Below are 7,439 nucleotides of genomic sequence, written 5' to 3'. Positions count from 1 at the left end.
CGACTGTGGAGTCCCCCAACCCAGGCAGCGCTGAAGGAATTAAGGAGCAAACACCCAAATAGGACAGCAAAGTGGAAACAACCTTCCCAGCTGAGAGCCTCAGGGGCTGACAGCGTTCCAGGCTGAGGGCCTCGGGCAAATTCTGACCCACGTAGTTATTCTCTCTGAGCAGGTGATTATTATTAACAAACAGGTGTTCTGTGTTTTCTCATAGAACCAAGATAAACTAGGTAGGCAGCTGGTGCCTGCCTACCACTGATCAAGGACAAACTAGAAAGTATTCCCCACGAGGAAGCCACGGAAGCCACGGGGGCAGGTCACTTATCCTGTGGTTACAGAGTTGTTTCAATCTGTGTATGATACACATACACTGTTTTGCTACTTTAGAATGCCCCAAGTGGTTTTCCACTTGGGGAGGGGGGCGGCTAGGTTTTCCTTGCCATCATTCTTCTTGGCAAACAATATATTTTATCATACACTCAGCATTGCCCAACAAGAAAGAAAAAAGAAAAGAAAGAAAAAGAGGAAGGAAGGAATAAAGAGCAGGAATCTTAGGACGTCTGTACTTCATAACTGACAGGGCAGATCTTTTTCAGAAAAGGAGTGGGAGGTAGGGCATTTAGGCACAAAAAGGAGTTGGGCCAACAACTAGAAATAGAGGAACATGAAGAATTGATGACATTTCAGGGAGAACTGACAGGAATAATAGGCATGAGTCTATCAATCTCTAGCATCATAAGATTAAAAGAGTCATCAAAGCCTTCAAGTAAAATCCCAACCCACTGTACAAATGAAATAAACATTTCTTCAAGGGGGTGGCATCCCTCTAATTGAACACTTCCAGCAATGAGAAATGCCCACGTTTTGGAAATCAGAACTTTGGAGGTGTATGTGAATGAGGTTCCTTTATTTATTTTTTTCAATTTTATTATTTTTCTTTCTCTTTGAGACAGGGTCTCACTCTGTTGCCCAGGCTGGAGTGCAGTGGTACAATCTCTGCTCACTGCAACCTCCGCCTCCCGGCTTCAAGCGATTCTCCCACCTCAGTCTCCCGAATAGCTGGGATTACCGGCACACACCACCACCACGCCTAGCTAATTTTTTGTATTTTTAGTGGAGACGGCTTTCACCATGTTGGCCAGGCTGGTCTCAAACTCCTGGCCTTCGGCCAGCCGCCCTCCTCGGCCTCCCAAAGTGCTGAGATTACAGGCGGGAGCTACCGTGCCCGGCCCAATTCATTTTCAGTTCAACAAATATCTATATTTATATCTCAATAGCTAGTGAGTGTCTACTATGTGCCAGATGCTATAGACACTGGATTGTAAGCATGAATAATATAGACATAGCCCGCCTTTGTAGATCTTATAAAGAAGTACATGAACATGCAAGTAGAATAGGGGAAGTAGAGGGTGCTGCTCAAACACAGGGTGGGGCACTCAACAGAGAGCCCAGCATCTAGGAAGTCTTCACAAAACAGGCGGTGTCTAGGCTAGGGCTTTCTGAGGAGTTAGCTGAGGGCAGGATGGAGGGGACCAAGGGAGTAGGAAGCTTCCCAGCTTCCAAAGAAGTTAAGAGTGTTGCAAAAAGGTGGAGTCCAGATCTTGAAGGGCCTTTACAGCCATGCTGGGGAGAGTGGGCTTAATTCCGGGGACATGTGAAGCGCCCTCCTTCTGCTGCGCTGGGGGAGATGCCGCTGTATCCGGGGGTGGTGTGAAGGAGGCCAGGATCCGCGATGGGAAGACGGAGATAGGAAGGCCCTGGTGGCTCAAGAGATAACCAAAAGTGAAGCCTCCTCTATGACAAGATCGAGACAAAAATAAAGGAATACAGTTCTGAATGCGGTGGGAGATTCTCCTCCGTCCTCCCTCACTTTTGCTGGGCAGGAACCAAAGCGGCTTGTCCTCGGTTTGCCCCATCACCGACGGGTGTGGTTGGGGGCACACCTCTTCGCCCTTCTTCCAAGATAGTAAAACTGAGGCCCAGGGTCCCGAGGCAGAAATCAACGTTATCTCCTCGAAATGGCCTCCCAAGAGGTTGCCCGGGGTCTCACACGATCCTTCGAGGGTCCTGCAGCCTGCCCTACTTCTCCGCCAGCCATCCCCGGCGGGTCGTCTTTGCTATGGAAACGGTCCTCCCGCCCTGCTCCGCGCCTCCGTGTCTTCAGTGCACCCTGGGAAATGCAGTCCCGCTCTGTTTGCCTGCCCGCGGCGTGAGCCCACTCCGCGTACTTAAAGAACTACAAGTCCCAGAAGCCTGTGCGAAACTCCGGCGGTCTCTGGGGGATGTGGTCTTGAAGGAGAGACCCAGGAACCAGCGGGAGGGGCCGGAGGGAGATGAAACGACGCCCCCAATGGGCAGCCTCCTGGGCGGGGCCCGGGTCACCATTGGCTTCGGCGGCACGAGGGAGGTGGGGTCAGAGGAATGAAGCGCGGAGCTGTTCGCTGCACCAGGTGCTGAGTCTGAGGGAGGCTCCGGACGCGAGAGTCGCGAGAGCCGCGGCAGCTGCAGCCGCTTCAGATCCGAGGCCGGGAGCCCGGGCTGTGAGGAGCCGGGAGGAGCAGGGTGCGCTGCCGGACGCTGACCGCCCGCCCGCCCGCTGTCAGAGGTCGGTGTTGCTGCATTCGCTTTTGTTTTCTTGGGGAGGGGGCGAACCAAGGTGTGAGGGGCTCGGGGAGTTGACGGGATGTATTCTCGCTACTCTCAGGACCGTGGGTCCGGGACAACCGCCGACTGACTCGGGTCCTCCCTTGGCCAGGCGCCGGAGGTCGGAGCAGCTTGGGTTAGTTTTTGTTTTATCATGGAGAAAGCTCTTGGGTATGAGGGGCGAGGGCTGGGGGATACCCCCACCCCATCTCTCCTGGGAGAGCGAGGAGGCTTGGACCCTACCCCCCTCTGTGCCTAGCGACCCGGCTGCTCGGATTACTGAGGACGGAAGGGGGTGTTAAGGGATGAGGGGACTGGAGGCAGGGGGACCCCTCCCCGCAACACTTCGGCTGCTCGAGGTTACAAAGGAGTCTGATGGTGATGGATGAGGCCGCTAACCGCTCCCCCAGCCCAGGCCCTCCCAGGGTTATTAAGGGCTGCTTGGGATGGAGGGAAGACCCTTCCCCAGCCCCCTTCCTCCACATTCGTCCTCCTCCCTATCTCCCCTCCTCCCTAGGCCCCCTCCTCCCTAGGCCCCCTCCTCCCTAGGCCCCCTCTTCCCTAGGCCCCCTCCTGCCCAGGCCCTAGGGTTTTGTAAAGAGGAGGATCGAGGTTGTGGATGAGACAGAGGACTCTTACCCCTCCCACTTGGACCCTCCTAGGTTATTGGTCGGGGGTGGAATTGGGATGTGACAGGGAAAGGCCGGGAGACCCCCTCCCTATCTGCTCAGAGTCTCGGGTGGAGGAAAGCACTGACACGCGGAATCCCCCGCGCCTGGGGTTGGGGTGGCCTGGGTGTGGGAGGTGGTGTGGGGAGGTGCACGAGGGGCCGAGGGACCCCTCCCACCTTTCCCCACCAGGGCCTTATCTCCCAGGCCGTCCTTACCTGGATCCAGGCCTGGGGCTCTAAGTCGAGACGGCCCTCCCTAGCCCACCACGCCCCGGGGACCGAGGCTCCGGCGCCGCAGCTGGGGGCCAACCCTAGACGGGCACGTGCAGGGCGGGACGGGGCGGGTCTCTCCTCCAGCACTCTAGAGCTCCGGGCAGGCGCTACCCTCAACCTCGCGCCCACGAATCTTTAGGGGCTGCTTCGCTCCGATGCAGGGCGCGTCCCAAACCGTGCCTTGGGGACCGGCATCCAGGACGCGCGGTGGCTGTTCCTAGGCACTGGGCTTTCGCGCTCCGCCCAGGCATCCTCGAGAGGACAAAGCAGCGGTTGCCGCACTGGCAGGCCTGCGCCGCGGGCTGGGCGGGGGGCGAGGCCGCGGATGGGCGGGGGAGGGGGGGCTTCGGGCGCGGCGCCGGCAGCTTCCACGGAAACGTGCCAGGAGCGGGGCGGGAGACAAAGCGCACCGGCTCCTCGCGGGCTCGCGCGAGCCGGGATGGAAAATCCCGAGGGAGGAGGCGGCTTAGCCGGGGCAGGGCGCTATGCCCCATATCTTTCTGTTTTCCCATACCCCCTACCCCAAGGCCAGCTAGGCACCCAGGATTCTTTACACACGATGGTGACCAGGTTCCCTTCGGGGGTGGGCGGGGGGCCTTCAGGACCTGTGACCACGAGGACAGGGAGAGGTGGGGGCTCCACCTTGAGTGAAGGGCCTGGGTTCAGGGGGCATGAGTAGACCAGGGTCTGGAGGGACATCCTGACTAGACCCTCTCATGCTGCATCAGCCACGTTAGGTAAAATTTGGTTCTGGGGCGGGATGTCTTTAAGTGTTTGCATGGATGATGGTGTGGGTCAGAGTGTGGGCGTGAATGTGTGTGACTGGGTGAATTTACCCATGTGTGCTTCAGTGTTCATGTGTGTGGCATGGCCAGGGCTTGTGTTTCTGGCTCTGTGTGTGTACACCAGGGTGTGTGTGTGTGTGTGTGTGTGTGTAGAGGAACCACTTAATTACTGTTGGACTTGGATGTTGTGGGGGTGGGGAGCAGGGTAGTCACATCTTCAACTCTCAAGCCACAGTAATGACCTAGGGTCCAAGTGGCTTCCCTCAGAGTTAAGGCAGCTTCAGGCTGCTTTGTGCCTAGCCTACCTGGCCTGCCTAAGTCCCAGTAAATGGGGAATTCACAAGTGTGCGGAGCCTTCTTCAGCCCTTTTGAGGTCTCAGGTCTGACCCTAATATACTCACTAGTGCCCTGCCTTTCCCATCTCTCAGAAGCTTTATCCTACTGTAATGGGCTGCCCCAAGGACCAGAATTCCACCCCCTCACCACCACCATGTGCTTCCAAGTGAGGTTTGGCAGGGGACTAATCAACAGTCGCTTATGATGTGGGTGCAAGGCTATGTGGCAAGGCAACTTTTGTCACTTTGGCCTCCATGTCTGGAAGGGCATGGCACTGATGTTGCTGGTCAGTCACAGGTGGTGTCTCAGAAATACCAGGTACACTCAGAGGACACAAGGGTAACACAAACATACGCTACAAGGTGATACCCCTAGAGGATGAGCCTGGCCCTCCTAGGCCTGCCCTCCCCAACAAGTGACCCCAATTTCACAGCACTTGTATAGCAAAGGTACTGTGTAGCTTTGAGATAATCTTCACAGAGAGCTACTTCCTGTAGGATGAGAGGCCAGACGATGGCCAGCGGTACAGCAGGAAGGGTAGCTACCACACAGTGTAGCCACCATCTATCTAGCCCAGCCTGCCTGGTCCAGTTCCCACAAGTATCCACTGCCAGTCTCCACAGCGACCTCTGCTGGGAAGAAGTTATACTACACACAATTTGACAACTAACATTCCCCCATGGTGTGGAGGCCCAGAGTGGGTGTGGGCATTTTTAGGTAAAATCACAAATCTTTCTGTTGGGGAGCTCCCTCCTACCTTTAGTGTTGAGTTGACGTCCTTGTCTGAAGTTCTTTCAAGCTAGTTCAAGCCATGGAATTGCTGCTGTCTTCACCTCTATGGAAATGTTTAAAGAGGGCTTGAAAGCCTTTGTTCAAGTTTCTGACCAGTTGAAGGTGGGCATCAAACCCATTTATGAGGACAATACATGAAAAACCTTGATAAGTGCTTTGCATGCATTGTCCTCATAAATGGGTTTGGTGCCCACCTTCAACTGGTCAGAACCTCATAAAAGTCAGAAGTTTAGGCATATCCTTTCTCTCCCTCTACCTCTACTGCTCTCTTCTCCTTTTTTCCTGTTCCACATTTATCCTCTTCTCTCCCTCATTATTAAATGTCAATAACATTTTTCAAAGACAAGCCCTCTTTTCCTCAAAAACAATGTAGCCCAGAAAATGAAGACATCTGGAGGCTATTACTAAGTGCAAAAAGCTGCAAATACAGCTCTTCCAGGCCTAATGACAGAAGTGGGGGAGAGAGATGAGACATGCTCAGTCCTAAATGCCTATCTGGTGACATGTGTCTCTTCTCCTGGAGTTACTCTGAAGGAATTTCACGCAGTCACAAAATCTTTAGAGCTCCCCAAAGGAAAGAAGGTATTTTAATACCTGGTATTGTTCTTACTTTGGCATCCACGTGATTTGCATTGAACTACGTGACTCAGTATCATAAAGCAAAAATAGGACTTAATCTCTTCCTTGCCTGTTTGAAAGGTGACTGCATGTGGTGTGTTGTGTTCTGCATTGGAGTGAAAAGCTAAATTACCTCATAAATTGGACCACCTGCTTATCCTGATCAGAATGGTGCTTAACATCACCTGCAGGCAATATCACTATTTTATGTTTCTTTTAATTCATACCTGAATCGTCATCTTGTAAAACATTTCCTCATGCTCTTACATTATTACTTTCACTTGAAGTTAATCAAGAATGTTTAATCCTTGACTGAAGCCAAGCAAATTAAATATCAGCAGATTCAGGAAGATGTGGGTGGTGTTTCTGTTCTTTTTGGGCTCAAAACAATTCTTTGAGTTCATAGGAAAGAAGGAAAAGGCCCTAAGATTTGGTATGTAAGTGGCAGCGTGCATGCTGGAAATGAGACTGCAGTCCCTGGACTTCCTAAATCGTTGCAGTAATGCAGCCTTTCTCCAACAATTTCCCAAGACCCTCCTGTTCCCTGAGACAGCCGGCTGGATCGCCGGAAAGTGGAGCTGTCCAAGGTTCTGGAGCTCTGGTCTCGCCCACCTCCCTCTGCTGGGAAGGGAGGACTTCAGGGTGTGGACCAGAAGCAAGAGCTGAGGGCCATGGCCTCTGTGAGGATTTCCCCAAAGCTGATTACAGATGGAATAGGAGGAAACAGAACTGTGGAGGGTATTACTGCATTACTTTGAACGAACTCATCAGCAATCCCTGTTTAAAGAATTATGAGCTAATAAGAGGAAACATTTTCTGACTCAGGCTCATCACATGTAAGAATGTATTTAATTCTCACAGTCCTATGAGGTAGGTGGTGGCATAATTCTCACTTTCAAGGTGAGGAAACAAAGCTTTGAGCAGAAAAGGGCTTTCCCAACGATACATAGAAAGGAAAGAATTTAGGTTCCATCCTGGATCTCTTAAACTCTGGAAGTTCCTCCTTACCACTGTTTTTTCCCTATTGCTATTATAGAAATAAAATTGAACTACTGGGTTGTCCTATGTAAGGTTATAACCAAATGCCAGAGGAATGGGATTGGGGACCAACTAGGATTTAGACCCAAATCAGTCTTTTCAATTTCAGCAAGGATAGTGCCACCTACTTTACATCTTATCCAGGTTTGTTAACTGAACTTGGTTACCAAAGAATGGGGAAAGGGCAGTATAATGACCCTAATGACCAGTAGCCCAGAGGTTTCTTGGTAGAGTGGAAAATTTTCACAGGAAGCCAAGCGTAGATGGCAACGAAGTGTTGTCGT

General features: G+C 52.5%; 1 protein-coding gene across 2 annotated transcripts in view; it reads left to right on the top strand.

Annotated features, from left to right (window-relative positions):
* The first annotated feature begins 2,270 nt into the window (after nucleotides 1-2,270).
* Nucleotides 2,271-7,439, top strand: part of SMPD3 (sphingomyelin phosphodiesterase 3) — a 90,944-nt gene continuing 85,775 nt past the window's right edge. Inside the window, exon 1 of one of the 2 annotated variants that reach the window (XM_032283818.1) lies at nucleotides 2,271-2,605. The gene's annotated coding sequence lies outside the window, so the exon portion shown is untranslated. The remainder of the gene's footprint in view (nucleotides 2,606-7,439) is intronic. The other variant, XM_032283819.1, reaches the window with a different exon arrangement.

Source organism: Sapajus apella, unplaced genomic scaffold, assembly GCF_009761245.1.
Source record: "Sapajus apella isolate SASKATOON/1434 unplaced genomic scaffold, GSC_monkey_1.0 scaffold15, whole genome shotgun sequence".
Classification (NCBI taxonomy): Eukaryota; Metazoa; Chordata; class Mammalia; order Primates; family Cebidae; genus Sapajus; species Sapajus apella.
The sequence above is the reverse complement of the archived record's forward strand: the minus strand, read 5'-3'. Positions and strand labels throughout refer to the sequence as shown.